Consider the following 16480-nt stretch of genomic DNA (forward strand, 5'->3'; position numbering starts at 1 on the left):
TACATCCTAATCACAGGTCCCCTCTGCCCTCTCTTCCCAGTCCCACCCTTACAAATCCCTCTCCCATGGGCCCCTCGCTTTCTCCTCACTTTTGAGTCCTTTGTCTTGAAAAGTCCAGTTGAGCTGATCTCCTTGACCACACAGGGTGACCTCAACTAAAGAAATCTACCTGCCTCAGCCCACTTTTCCTTTGCCTCACTGTGGCTGCAAATAACTGTCTGGGAAGAAACCGAGAGCCGTGTGTGGACTTTACAGCACCACATTGCTGAAGGATCACTGTCCTCCATTACCTCATAGTCATCATCATTGAAGTAGAATTCCTAGAGTTTTCACTTCAAAAGGAAAGTCAATTTGTGAAAATCTCCTTCGGCAGGCCATTTTTGCCTTAATGTAAAACCCATACTCTCACCGTGCATGGAGATGTATATAACTTAGGCCCTGCCTGCTTTACAACCTCGCCTCCCATTTTCCAGAAATAACATGGCTGAAGTCCTTTGTTCCTCTCTCTTAAAAATAGAAAGGTAATCACACAAAGCATTGTCAGTTTGTTAAAGTTACTAATGTCTCCTGACTCCATTCACACCTCAGCCCATAGGGAGGAATCCTTTGTAATGGATCTTATGTTGGGAAAGAGAGCACCACTACTTAAAGGAAACGGACTTAATGTCAACTAGAGGGAGTAAAGTGGGAGACTGCTCTGGTGTGGAAGTGGATGGTGCTTATCTTTTCAAAGTCCCCTATAAAGGTGTTTTATTTTAATTTTGGGTATCAGTGGCAATTGCTTCTTCTTAATAAACAGTCCACAAAAGAGGCTTTCCCTTTTGGAAATTCCTCCCAGCAGCCCTGTGTGCCAATGTTTAACCTGGTACAGAGTCGTGGGCTCCTAAGTAGCCCATGGCTACCATTCATCTGTCAACATCGCTTTCTTATAAATAGAATAATACCAGTGCCCATTTTAAAATTTATTTTTTCTTCACGATTTATATTTTTTTCGTTTTCTTTCCTTCCTTTCTTCTGCCTGCCTTGGATTTATTTCCCCCTTTTTCTAGTCTCTTAAGGTTGAAACTTAAGTTATTCATTTGAGATGCTTCTTTTTTTTTTTTTCTTTTCTAAAAGGATCATTTGGTTCCGTTTATTTTCCTTTAAGCCCTGCGTCCACTGCACCGCACAAATTCTGCTGTGTTGCATATGCAGTATATTTTTAGTTCGTCATTTTCAAATATCCTGTAACATGTCTTTGATCATTGGGTTATTTTAATGCTTTTAATTTTCAAATATCTTCTGTATCTTTTTATTGATTTCAAGTTTAATACCATAATGTTCTAGGAGTGTAGTTTGTACGTGACAAGTTCTTTGTAAAATTACATTTTCTTTCTTTCTTTCTCTCTTTCTTTCTCTCACTCTTTCTCTCACTCTTTCTTTCTTTCTTTCTTTCTTTCTTTCTTTCTTTCTTTCTTTCTTTTCAGTCAGGAAGAGTTCATAAGCCTGGGCTTACATGAAGAGGTCAGAGAACAATTTGCCTCTACCCCTGGGTGCCATGCACTGAAAATCAGGTTGTTGATTTGGTTGCAAGCCCCTCTGTTCTGTGAGCCGTCTCACCACCCCAGTACTAGTTCTTTTATATTGCTAGTCCTTTTATATTGCTAGTTCTTTTATATTGCTTGGGGATTCTTTGATTCCTCAACATTTGGTCTATCATAGCAGCGATCTCTGTACACTAGAACACCACATGCATTCGCCATGCTTCGAGGAACTCCAAGGGTTTCCTCTGCTGATGTTGTAGCCTGACTCCAGTTTGTCACCTTGGGGCTAAACTGGATGATGCTGAAGAGGAACCGAGGTGAATTGATGCTGCATTGTTGGGAGTTGGGATGCTGATGTTTACTCTTCAGTGTCCTCAGGTACCTACTGCATCCTCTCCCTCCAGATGTTACAGCCTCAAGCATCAGGAAAGCAGGGGTAGAGATACTCTTAATAAGAATGTGACGAGGACCCTGCATTCTGCTGCCTACAGGAAACACACCTCAGAGACAAAGACAGACACTACCTCAGAGTGAAAGGCTGGAAAACAACTTTCCAAGCAAATGGTCGGAAGAAGCAAGCTGGAGTAGCCATTCTAATATCAAATAAAATCAATTTCCAACTAAAATTCATCAAAAAAGATAAGGAAGGACACTTCATATTCTTCAAAGGAAAAATCCACCAAGATGAAGTCTCAATTCTAAATATCTATGCTCCAAATACAAGGGCACCTACATACGTAAAAGAAACCTTACTAAAGCTCAAAACACACATTGCACCTCACACAATAATAGTGGGAGATTTCAACACCCCACTCTCATCAATGGACAGATCATGGAAACAGAAATTAAACAGTGATGTAGACAGACTAAGAGAAGTCATGAGCCAAATGGACTTAACAGATATTTATAGAACATTCTATCCTAAAGCAAAAGGATATACCTTCTTCTCAGCTCCTCATGGTACTTTCTCCAAAATTGACCATATAATTGGTCAAAAAACGGGCCTCAACAGGTACAGAAAGATGGAAATAATCCCATGCGTGCTATCAGACCACCACGGGCTAAAGCTGGTCTTCAATAACAATAAGGGAAAAATGCCCACATATACGTGGAAATTGAACAATGCTCTACTCAATGATAACCTGGTCAAGGAAGAAATAAAGAAAGAAATTAAAGACTTTTTAGAATTTAATGAAAATGAAGGTACAACATACCCAAACTTATGGGACACAATGAAAGCTGTGCTAAGAGGAAAATTCATAGCGCTGAGTGCCTGCAGAAAGAAACAGGAAAGAGCATATGTCAGCAGCTTGACAGCACACCTAAAAGCTCTAGAACAAAAAGAAGCAAATACACCCAGGAGGAGTAGAAGGCAGGAAATAATCAAACTCAGAACTGAAATCAACCAAGTAGAAACAAAAAGGACCATAGAAAGAATCAACAGAACCAAAAGTTGGTTCTTTGAGAAAATCAACAAGATAGATAAACCCTTAGCCAGACTAACGAGAGGACACAGAGAGTGTGTCCAAATTAACAAAATCAGAAATGAAAAGGGAGACATAACTATAGATTCAGAGGAAATTAAAAAAATCATCAGATCTTATTATAAAAGCCTATATTCAACAAAACTTGAAAATCTTCAGGAAATGGGCAATTTCCTAGACAGATACCAGGTACTGAAGTTAAATCAGGAACAGATAAACCAGTTAAACAACCCCATAACTCCTAAGGAAATAGAAGCAGTCATTAAAGGTCTCCCAACCAAAAAGAGCCCAGGTCCAGACGGGTTTAGTACAGAACTCTATCAGACCTTCATAGAAGACCTCATACCAATATTATCCAAACTATTCCACAAAACTGAAACAGATGGAGCCCTACTGAATTCCTTCTACGAAGCCACAATTACTCTTAGACCTAAAGCACACAAAGACACAACAAAGAAAGAGAACTTCAGACCAATTTCCCTTATGAATATCGACGCAAAAATACTCAATAAAATTCTGGCAAACCGAATTAAAGAGCACATCAAAACAATCATCCACCATGATCAATTAGGCTTCATCCCAGGCATGCAGGGATGGTTTAATATACGGAAAACCATCAACGTGATCCATTATATAAACAAACTGAAAGAACAAAACCACATGATCATTTCATTAGATGCTGAGAAAGCATTTGACAAAATTCAACACCCCTTCATGATAAAAGTCCTTGAAAGAATAGGAATTCAAGGCCCATACCTAAACATAGTAAAAGCCATATACAGCAAACCAGTTGCTAACATTAAACTAAATGGAGAGAAACTTGAAGCAATCCCACTAAAATCAGGGACTAGACAAGGCTGCCCACTCTCTCCCTACTTATTCAATATAGTTCTTGAAGTTCTAGCCAGAGCAATCAGACAACAAAAGGAGATCAAGGGGATACAGATCAGAAAAGAAGAGGTCAAAATATCACTATTTGCAGATGACATGATAGTATATTTAAGTGATCCCAAAAGTTCCACCAGAGAACTACTAAAGCTGATAAACAACTTCAGCAAAGTGGCTGGGTATAAAATTAACTCAAATAAATCAGTTGCCTTCCTCTATACAAAAGAGAAACAAGCCGAGAAAGAAATTAGGGAAACGACACCCTTCATAATAGACCCAAATAATATAAAGTACCTCGGTGTGACTTTAACCAAGCAAGTAAAAGATCTGTACAATAAGAACTTCAAGACACTGAGGAAAGAAATTGAAGAAGACCTCAGAAGATGGAAAGATCTCCCATGCTCATGGATTGGCCGGATTAATATAGTAAAAATGGCCATTTTACCAAAAGCAATCTACAGATTCAATGCAATCCCCATCAAAATACCAATCCAATTCTTCAAAGAGTTAGACAGAACAATTTGCAAATTCATCTGGAATAACAAAAAACCCAGGATAGCTAAAACTATCCTCAACAATAAAAGGATGTCAGGGGGAATCACTATCCCTGAATTCAAGCAGTATTACAGAAAAATAGTGATAAAAACTGCGTGGTATTGGTACAGAGACAGACAGATAGACCAATGGAATAGAATTGAAGACCCAGAAATGAACCCACACACCTATGGTCACTTGATTTTTGATAAAGGAGCCAAAACCATCAAATGGAAAAAAGACAGCATTTTCAGCAAATGGTGCTGGTTCAACTGGAGGTCAACATGTAGAAGAATGCAGATCGATCCATGCTTATCACCCTGTACAAAGCTTAGGTCCAAGTGGATCAAGGACCTCCACATCAAACCAGACACACTCAAACTAATAGAAGAAAAACCTGGGCAGCATCTGGAACACATGGGCACTGGAAAAAATTTCCTGAACAAAACACCAATGGCTTATGCTCTAAGATCAAGAATCGACAAATGGGATCTCATAAAACTGCAAAGCTTCTGTAAGGCAAAGGACACTGTGGTTAGGACAAAACGGCAACCAACAGATTGGGAAAAGATCTTTACCAATCCTACAACAGATAGAGGCTTTATATCCAAAATATACAAAGAACTCAAGAAGTTAGACCGCAGGGAGACAAATAACCCTATTAAAAATGGGGTTCAGAGCTAAACAAAGAATTCACAGCTGAGGTATGCCGAATGGCTGAGAAACACCTAAAGAAATGTTCAACATCTTTAGTCATAAGGGAAATGCAAATCAAAACAACCCTGAGATTTCACCTCACACCAGTGAGAATGGCTAAGGTCAAAAACTCAGATGACAGCAGATGCTGGCGAGGATGTGGAGAAAGAGGAACACTCCTCCATTGTTGGTGGGATTGCAGACTGGTACAACCATTCTGGGAATCAGTCTGGAGGTTCCTCAGAAAATTGGACATTGAACTGCCTGAGGATCCAGCTATACCTCTCTTGGGAATATACCCACAAGATGCCCCAACATATAAAAAAGACACGTGCTCCACTATGTTCATAGCAGGCTTAGTTATAATAGCCAGAAGCTGGAAAGAACCCAGATACCCTTCAACAGAGGAATGGATACAGAAAAGTGGTACATCTACACAATGGAATATTACTCAGCTATCAAAAACAATGACTTTATGAAATTCACAGACAAATGGTTGGAACTGGAAAATATCATCCTACGTGAGGTAACCCAATCACAGAAAAACACACATGGTATGCACTCATTGATAATTGGCTATTAGCCCAAATGCTTGAATTACCCTAGATGCCTAGAAGAAATGAAACTCAAGACGGATGATCAAAATGTGAATGCTTCACTCCTAATTTAAAAGGGGAATAAGAATACCCGTGGCAGGGAATAGAGAGGCAAAGATTAAAACAGACACAGAAGGAACACCCATTCAGAGCCTGCCCCACATGTGGCCCACACATATACAGCCATCCAATTAGACAAGTTAGATGAAGCAAAGAAGTGCAGGCCGACAGGAGCCGGATGTAGATCGCTCCTGAGATACACAGCCAGAATACAGCAAATACAGAGGCGAATGCCAGCAGCAAACCACTGAACTGAGAATAGGACCCCCGTTGAAGGAATCAGAGAAAGAACTGGAAGAGCTTGAAGGGGCTCGAGACCCCATATGTACAACAATGCCAAGCAACCAGAGCTTCCAGGGACTAAGCCACTACCTAAAGACTATACATGGACTGATCCTGGACTCTGACCTCATAGGTAGCAATGAATATCCTAGTAAAATCTCCAGCGGAAGAGGAAGCCCTGGGTCCTGCTAAGACTGAACCCCCAGTGAACGTGATTGTTGGGGGGAGGGCGGGAATGGAGGGAGGGTGGGGAGGGGAACACCCATAAAGAAGGGGAGGGGGAGGTATTAGGGGAATGTTCGCCCGGAAACCGGGAAAGGGAATAACACTCGAAATGTATATAAGAAATACTCAAGTTAATAATAATAATAATAATAATAATAATAATAATAATAATAATAATAATAATAGAATGTGAGGCCCATTTAACTCCAACTTAGAAGTCTGTGAAGTATATACTTTTCTTTTTCAGCTTAGAACATGGTTTTCCTACAGTGTTTCATGGTTGTATGTAGAAGTTTTCTTTTAATTTTATTTTTCTTGGATATTTTATGTATTTACACTTCAATGTTATCCCTTCACCCCATATCCCCTCCTATTTCCCCCTTCTTCTATGACGATGCTCCCATTCCCACCCACCCACTCCAACCTCAATGCCTTGGCATTCACCTACATTGGGAAACGAGCCTTCACAGGACCAAAGGCTTTTCTTCCTATTGATGCTGGACAATGCCATCCTCTGCTACATATGTGACTGGAGTCGTGGGTCCCTCCATTGTATTCATTGGTTGGTGGTTTAGTCCTTGGGAGCTCTGGTAGGGTCTGGTTGATTGATATTGTTGTTCTTCCTATGGGGTTGCAAACCCTATCAGCTCCTTCAGTCTTTTCTCTAACTCCTCCATTGGGGTCCCCTTGTTCAGTCCCATGGTTAGCTGCAAGCATCTTCATCTGTATCAGTAGGGCTCTGGCAAATCCTCTCAGGAGACACCCATATATGACTCCTGTCAGCAAGCACTTCTTGGCATCAGCAAGAGGGCCTGGGTTTGATGGCTATTCAGTTATTTCTATGGTTACCAACAGTGACTTTGTACCAACAATTAGGGACAATATTCTCCAACAAAGAAAAGCAATAAAACTGTACTTTCAAAGATCTAACAGTAAATTCAATCCTACTTACATGTAATACTCAGGTGAGAATCATGGAGGGACTTATACAATCCAGTATTTAACTGTTATAAAGTACAATAATGAAAGAAGAGTAGAAATAAAATTGCTAAAGGAGATTCAGAAAGACAAAACAAAATGTGTGAGACAGTGGGTGCTCAGAACTGTTGCTGTTCTATCACATGTGACAAAACCATCTAGGAAGAGGAAACAGAAAAACTTTCTTAAGAGCCACGAGTTGAAGACAGAGACTCAACTCTTACAGAAAAACAGACATTATGTGGCTGTTGCACTCATGAACTCACAGTGGCTGTGGATACCTGCATAAGTTCATGAGCAACCCAGCTAATATCTCAACATAACAAGGGAAGAAATTCTCCAGGCCCCACTCTGTGCCAAGGGGCTGCTTGCAGTGGACAGATAGGTTTCCAATGCTTCCTTGGTTGGATACACACACGTGCGCATATTGATAGCACTAATTGGACTTAGTGGGGTATCAAAGCTCAAAAATAAAACAAGACATGAGGAAATGCATGTAGGTGTATGTTGTAGAGGTAGAGAGTAGAGATAGACAACAAACACAAACATCAGATAGATGATAGATGATAGATAGATGGTAGGGATAGAAGATGAAATGAAAGTTTCAAAAATAAAAAAAAATAGGTCTAAAATGTGACCCATATTTATTAACTAATAGAGCAATTCTCTACTTTTCTCCTTGTATTCTGAAAATTGTCACATTATTTTTGTAATTAAAGATTACCATGCAGATAATTTAATAAAAAAAAGAATGCAAGTCCTCTCACGAGGAACACTACTGAGCTTCGTGGCATTGTCTGTTTCACTACTTTCAAGATCAAACACGTCTTCTTTTAGGCAAACCCTGTGTAAAAAAAAAAACTGACTAATTTATTTAAAAGGTTTGCTCAGAACTCCTGTGCAATGCACTCTTCGTGGCACTGCTGATATGCCAGTGAATGACTATCTGGTGAGCTTTAGGCTCACATTCTAGTGGGGGGAAATATGGAATGCGACAGCTGAAAATAGGTAATATGTCAGAAAATGAGTAATAGAGAAATGAAGGGTAATAAGGAGAAACAAGGTGGGAATAGATGGAATTACATGCTATTGAAGATGTACTTCAATTTTCCAAATACCCATGAGTAGAGTAATTGAGAAGGGGATGCTGGGAAGGATGAAGAAAAACACGGAGGTGGATTGCGGTCGCCATCTTTAAAACTGGATTTGACAGGCAAAGCTGAAGCAAATTACGTTACATTGTAGACACTTGCCTTTTCTACTGAATGTTGTTCTTTCCGTCATGACACATTGTACTTTGTATAAGTAAAACGCCAGCAACCGCATAAAATCCAAAGACTACAAAACAGGTCATTAAATCCTTAAAATTATGTGCTTGGTAAATTTTAAGATTAGACAAAAGTATCTTTGACAAAATGGAGAGCGAGAATGAGTTCCCCACAGTTGTTTCTATGGTAAGAGGTCATCTCTGTTGAGCTATTAAGTTCCTGTTATTTCACATGGACAAGGCACTTTTTTCTTTTGCCCTCCAATTAAATTCAACTGTTTTCTTCTATGTTTTGAAGTGATTTATCTATGCCATTTACTTTAAGCAGCAAAAATCATAAAATTAAATTGTAGTAAACCTTAAAGCAGTCTCTGCTTTTCAAATGTTGAACACTTTTAATGTCAATCCTAAACTAGTCTTGACTTCTTTGAATGAATGCCTTGCCTTTATTCAGGAGTGTTAAAAAAAATGACACAAACCATTTAAGGGCACAGTTAGTGGTCCCTAACTGGGGCAAATGCCCTATCCAGATGTTGTTCTGTCTACAGCTGCTCTGTGATTCTAATTGACTCCCAGGGGAATGTTGGTGTAAGCTGCTGAGGGCCTAATCCTGCTGTGAGTTGTGAGTGAGTAGCTGATGACAGAGGTTGACCCAGGGTGTTTGGATATGAGGAGGTGCTGAGAGCTGGAGGTTATAGGAAGTCCTACAACCTTACTTCCAAGGCCTTGGTCATCAGTTTTTATATTTACCACATCCAAGGGCAAGGTTTGAAATACGAAAGCAGATGAAACTTACCAGACAGCAGGCTATAATTTCCTTCACAAATTAGACAACAGACATATATTTGCACATATATCTGAAAGCATAAATATTTGAAAATACATAAGCTATACCTTTAAAAATGAAAAAAAAAACCTGAAAACTAGCAAGTGGCTACATTTCATGTGAGTTATGTTTTAGTTGTAAACATTTTAATTATATGTGAAGTATTCAACAGTCCCAGACAAGGTTCAAATAAATAAGTAAGTAAGTAAGTAAGTAAGTAAATAAATAAATAAATAAATAAATAAAAGTTATTCAATTTATCTTCATTATCAGCTTGAATACATTTGGAATCTCCTAAAGACAACTGGAGCAGCATTTGGAGGAATATGGCTCAAAGAAGATTAGCAGAGAAGAGAAGACATATGATAGACTGAATTGAAGAGGAAGTAACAGGAGAAGAACACTTGTATCTGTTTTTTGTCTTCTGACCTTAGATACAATGTTACCAACTGCTTCTCGTTCCATGCCCTCTTGTTGCTACAGACTTTACTTCCAACCTGAGAGCCAGAATGAGTTCAACCTTCCTTAAGTTGCTTCTGCTCTAGTGTTCAACCACAGCAAGGAGGGGAAACATATAGCCCTCATTTTCTCATGTTAATTAATTGTGATTTTTAAAAATAACTCCCTATATTTGTGGGAATTTATTTAGCTTTTTGTTTTCAACTAAACAAGCTTCCATTTCAAATTTGTGTACCATGATGACTCTTCAGTGCTGTTAAACACAATTCGTTCAGCTACCTATTTTCTGACTTGGTTCTCAATACATTGAATGTGTCTATTCAGTTATATTACATGCATAGCTCTTCATGAACAGGGCTAGGGCTGACTTGGTTTTAACCTCTGTTCTAAGTCATGCAAGGAATAGGAAAAATGGAAAGGCCAGAATAAAATGAACTCAGTGTTTCAATGTTGGAGAATTTTAGAAGTAAAAAAGAGTAAATAAATGATGTCCACACTTGAAAATAAACAAAATAATTAAAAAAAATTTACCGAGTTAAAATACAGTATTTTCTACTGTATACAATATTATGTAAAACTGACCTCATAATCCTACTGTATTGCAAAACATAGTCCTATGTTGAATTTCTAAGCAACAACAAAAATTTAGGAATTGTTGCATTGCTTATTATATTTTTCAACATTAATATTTCCTATCTTGACTATCCACTGATTTTCTTTGTTTAGAAAAATTTTCTTTTAAAGTTTAAAAATTCATTTCATGTAATCTCTTTTAATGTTTAGCAAATTACCAATTGAAATTTATTAAATTTGAATAGAGAAAATTTTCACTAAATAACACTTCCCATTCTTACGTTGCTTTTTTAATTTAAAACATTTTTCATGTAATATATGTTGATTGTGCTTTTTCCCTTCCCACCGTCTCCCAGAGTCGCCCCATCTCTCTGTCCCTCTAACTTCATTTTTGTTCTTTCTCTCTTACAAAAGATCAATAACAATTAAGAAAAAAGACACACAAATACAACAAAAACCTGAAATCAAAACGAACAAAAATCTATAAGATGAAAGATGTCCCAAAACAACAAAAGAAAATTTTTTTATTCTTATTCTAAGTGTAAGTCTGGTGAAATATTTTCTTTAGATATGAATCAGATTGCAACAGAATCTGACTCTTATAAGCTTTCAATTCCTGTGAAACATTACAGAAACACCACTGCGTCATATGAAAGGGGACGAAGGAATGCTTGAAATGCAGTCGTGTTATGCTCGGGTCTCAGGGAGCCTGATGCAAACCCATAAGGGTCTTTACTATGAGCTCATGAACAAGGACTCTTACAGTTATCATTGCAATGGGTCAGAAGTGAGTGTCTTAAGTCTAGGGGTGGGAGGGTACTTATTGTGGTTTCAGCAAGCTTGGGAATTTTTTTTTTCCCAGGGCTGGGGACCGAACCCAGGACCTTGCGCTTCCTAGGTAAGCGCTCTACCACTGAGCCAAATCCCCAACCCTGCTTGGGAATTTTCATATGAGTCAGCAAGTTAATATATTTTATTTTATTTTTCTTGGATATTTTATGTATTTACATTTCAAATGTTATCTCCTTTCCCCCCTCTCCCATACCTCCTCCTCCCCCTGCTTCTATGAGGATGCTCCCACTACCATCCACCCACTCCCGCCTCAATGCCCTGGCATTCCCCTACATTGAAATCTGCATTTCTGACATAATCTGCAGGAATCAAACACTGCAAAACCTACTGACTAACAGAATGGCCAGGTTATCTGTTTTCTGCAGGACGTCTTAGGTTATCTGTTTTTTGTACCTTGACTCTGCTGTTGTAGAATGACTGGCTTTTGTTGGGTGCGGAGGGTGGGGCTGAGGGTTGCCAGAAGATGTTTGCTCAAGAGGACTTTGTAGTTTTCTTCCTGGAATTGGAGTTAGTTGGACTGTACAGTAGAATATACATTTTCAGTTTTAAAATATTTTATGTACCCATATCAGCTATGGTCAGAAATTTTAAATAAGACACCTCAGTGGAGGAGGGATCACAATGTTTTAATTGCCTAATTTTCTACACACTATGATGAAACGTTGCTCCCATTCTCTCTGTTCTTTCAGGACACGAATTGCCCCACTGTCTAGGATATTCATACTCTATGTACCGCCCATCAGCAAGGCCCTGAGCACTCAGACTGACTGGCAGCATCGCAGTGCTTGCCTTCAGAAAATTATATCTCAATTAGTAATAGCCCCAAAGCCGAGGGGCACTGATGCCTAGCAATTCTGATATGTTAAAGTAATGACACAAGGGCTGGAGAGATGGCTCAGCGGTTAAGAGCACCGACTGCTCTTCCAGAGGTCCTGAGTTCAATTCCCAGCCACCACTTGGTGGCTCACAACCATCTGTAAAGAGATCTGATGCCCTCTTCTGGTGTGTCTGAGGACAGCTACAGTGTACTTATATATAATAAATGAATAAATCTTTAAAAAAAAGTGGTGACACAAGACTTTTTTTGTAAGAAGGTAAACTTTGTTAACTTATTAAATAAGGAAAAAAATTATATACAGAAGTTGGTAAGGTCTGCGAAAGAATACGTCTTCTCTCTGTGAATTCTTTCTTTGAAAAGGAAGGAAAGCAAATTTGAGCTAGTTTTACTGTCAAATTTTAAAAAGCAAAAGTGATGACTTGGTGAATATTAATAAGGCGTTTATTTCTATATACATAGAGAAAAATCACATAGTGTATTTTAGTTGTCTGCACTACTTGGACTTCCTGATGTCTACTGAAGATCAGGGCATTCATACCCATGAGTAGAGAGGACACTGCAGATGCTGCTCTCTATACGTACTAGATGGATGAAAGGCTGACTTACTGTACTTTATGTATGCTTGGGAGGACACAAAATGAGCAACATTTTCCACTTCCAGAGCTGCAGGCCTTCACTGGTGCTTGATGAACGACTTCTAAGGGTGGGAAACGAAGTGTTAGATTGAACCATTTGACTGTCAGAGACCTATGTATCAATTGTTGAAAAACATCCCTCTGAGAAGGAGCTTGCTATTACTTAATTAGCACCAGAATATGACAAGTGCATATTTTCATCTCATAACTGTATTTCAAATGAATTACGGGAGTAAACAGAAGTCGCAGATGTAATGCTGGCTATAGATACTGTGAAATTAAGATGAGTTTGGCCGTATATAACAGCAGCAGGCAGTCTTCATCCTAACACTGCCAGGTCTCTGCGAACTTGAGAAATGTTCCTGATCACAGAGAGACCTGGAGTGTAGATTCAGTCATAAAAAGCCTCTACCTCACTAGAAAACAACCAGGGTTCTGGAGAGCAGAAGAGCTGGGAGGAACTTGGAGAAGAAGGGGGAGAGTAGACCATAATCGGAATATATTATATGCAAAAAATCTAATTTCAATATAAGAAAAAACAATAAGAAGGCTTAGTTTGCATTGTCTCAACTCCAGAATAAGCTCCACCTAGCGCTGATTGTTTTTTTTTTAATTAGCCCTATACCTAAGGTAGATGAAATCTTTGATAATTTCTCAAAGAATTTGATGATGTAAGCTTAGAGTTTTTTAAAATTTAGATTAAAATAAACTGGCCAGTTTGATTTTAAATTTTAGATACTGAGGTTTTTGTGGTGAGATTCGTTGGAACCATGAAGGCCAAGTGGAAACAGAGAAGACATTTTGGTCTCTGGTCATTCATCATGACTCAGAGCACACCCCCTCTCAGCAAAAGGATAAATGGAAAGGAGAGGGCCTGAAAACTGATAACTCTTCCACACACACGCACGCATGCACATGCTCGCACACAGTCAGGTACGTTCTACCCTGACATAGAAGTTCCTTTTTTCCCATGTGTATTAGCTCGTAAAAACCTCTTATAAAAGAACATCCACACAGTTATTGGCAAATCTACAGGTATAGATCTGTGACCAGACACAAGTAGCACTGATATGCAATATAAAAGTGACTGAATATTTTCAGGTTGCTCAAGATTTATCTTGGAACATCTTTTTACAACACGCCTTATCATTTCTGCAACAATCTTCCCTGACTGTAGTCATGTTTCACTTAGACCTTAATTCCATCATCCAAGGACATCTTCCTGGGTCTGCGTCGCAGTCCTCGTCCTTGTTGACTTCACCTCTTTTTTTTTTTTATTCCTTTTCACATTCTTGGGCCAATCCTCTTATTTAGAATAACTCTGATGCCAGTGCATTAAAACCACAGGTCTATTTTCAGTTAACAGGGGAGCGCTCAAGTATATCTGGGTTACACTCAAGAATTCTTAAATTAGAGCCTCTTGGATGTAGAATCCCAGCATGGAAACTATTTTAAGTTGTACCATTTTAGTTCCATGTGGCCATATTCTTGCTGCTACAGGATTAGGGTTACTGATGGAGTCTACAGGAAGGGCAGACACTGCCCTCAGTTGTTTGCAGACTGATGGGGAAGGACACCATGTTTCAACTGACAGACCAAATCCAGGGTCACACAGATGGCTTCGGTTAAACTCTGTAGGTCATGAAGCAGAACACAGAGAAGTATTAAAGAGGCCTGTAGAGAGGATGAGATAGTGGTGGGAGAAAGATAAGAGAGAAAATGCACCATATACATATATATCTGTATATATATATTTGTTTGTTTGATGAACAAATTTAATAAAATATTTCTAAAAATTGCCAGTTACCATTTCATTGTAAAGTTCAGGCAGTGTTAACATTGCTGGAGAGTGGATTTTTCTTCCCACTGCTGCCTTGTTAGGCCATTTGTCTTTTTTGTTGGACTGTCTTTCCTGGCCATCCCAGGGACGGGATTTATGGCGATGGCAGTCCTTAAAAAGGAGATACATGTTCTACTACACAGACCCAGACTTCGGTCATAACAAAGAAAAGCAGAAGCGAGCCCATGAGTTATTTTAACTTGTTACACAAGGAACAAAGCAGCGTTGGTTGCTCAAGGGTGATTTAAAAATATTTTTTTTTATCCTCTTTATAAAGAATTTGCCAGGGGCAATCTAGAATTCAGGCAACTCTTCTAGGTTTCACAAGAACCTGAGATCATTCTATCAGATCTCTGGGCAATCTTTATAGTTGTCTTGGCTTTGGCCCTTTGGAATGAAAGCCATTTTTATACCTCCAGGCATGGCTACTATACACAGGAAAATGGAGTTAAGAATTAAAGACTAAGAACAAAAAGCCCAAAGATTCTTTTTCTTCTTGTTGCTGTTGTTGTTATTGTTTTGTTTTGTTTTGTTTTAAATGGGAAAGACTCTGGGTTTTGTTGAAAGACACCCAATTACCCTTACAGAACCATATTAGAGAAGATGAAGATTGATTTGAGTTTTTCTCCATTTATAATGATGTCACTTGTGAGTGTGTCATATGCTCCCTCTAGTCTTAATCTGCCTGCTCTCTAGACTTTTATGTGGGTGTGGTCTCTGAGATCGCCATGGCCAGCAGAGTAACCATTCAAGGGAGGAAATGAAGCAATTTGGTTCATCAGAGTTCAGTGCTGGTATTGGTTCTAACATCAGGACTCTGACCAGGAGTAGAATACTTTAGGCATATTTAAGAATAGCACAATTTGGTGAACACTTTCCTGGCGATACTTAACTCAATTCCGTGTGTACAATAAAGCTTAAGACATGAGTACATCAATATTCTTTGTAAAGTACAAGTGACACCTTCCATAAAGATAGATTTTATAGATTGACAAGCTTGTAATAAGGGTCTGGGGTAGGATCCAGTTTGGTCCTAGTCACACAGCTAGTGTAAAAGGTCATATCACACATCTTTTCCTCCCTTTCTAGGTGGGAAACAGGTGATAACATCCCTCCCTTCGAAGGGATAACCCTGTGTATTTAACATTTTCTGATTCCTCTAGTACTTCTCTGCAGGTATAAGAATTCTTGAATTTTCTATAGAACTGTTGAACCATATCTCCATTATAAAGCTAACTTGATCTTGGTGGGTGTGATCTTTTTGGTATATTTGGCTTGCAAACATTTTATTGAGAATTTTTGCATCTATGTTTATCAGGGATATTAGTCTGTGATTTTCTTTCCTTTCTTCCTTCCTTCTTCCTTTTTTCTTCCTTCCTTCCTTCCTTCCTTCCTTCCTTCCTTCCTTCCTTCCGTCCGTCCTTCCTTCCTACCTCCCTGCCCTCCTTTAGTTCTTTCTTTCATTTATATAGTGTCTTGACCCTGTTTTGGTACTATAGAACTATGAGCTTCATAGAATATGTTTGGAAGTTTACATGTGAAACTTCCCCTTGTAACAACAGGACATTAGCAGTGTTGGCAATGAAGACATTTAAAATATAAAATTATATCTGAAGAACAGAAATTCAGAAGCATTAGGAAAATATTCCAGGCAGTAGATACAAAATACATGGGAAGCATTGACATGTTACTACATCAAGCTGACTACATTTTTTTTTCTTTTATTTGATATTTTTTCATTTACATTTCAAATATTATCCCTTTTCCAGATTTCCCTTCTGGAAACCCCTTATCCCATCCCCCTCTCCCTGCTTCTATGAGGGTGCTCCCCTACCTACCCACCCACTCTCTCCCACCTTCCTGCCTTGGAATTCCCCTAAATTGGGGCATTGAGCCTTCACAGGACCAAGGGCCTCACCTCCCA

Source organism: Rattus norvegicus, chromosome 11, assembly GCF_021556685.1.
Source record: "Rattus norvegicus strain SHRSP/BbbUtx chromosome 11, alternate assembly SHRSP_T2T, whole genome shotgun sequence".
Taxonomy (NCBI): domain Eukaryota; kingdom Metazoa; phylum Chordata; class Mammalia; order Rodentia; family Muridae; genus Rattus; species Rattus norvegicus.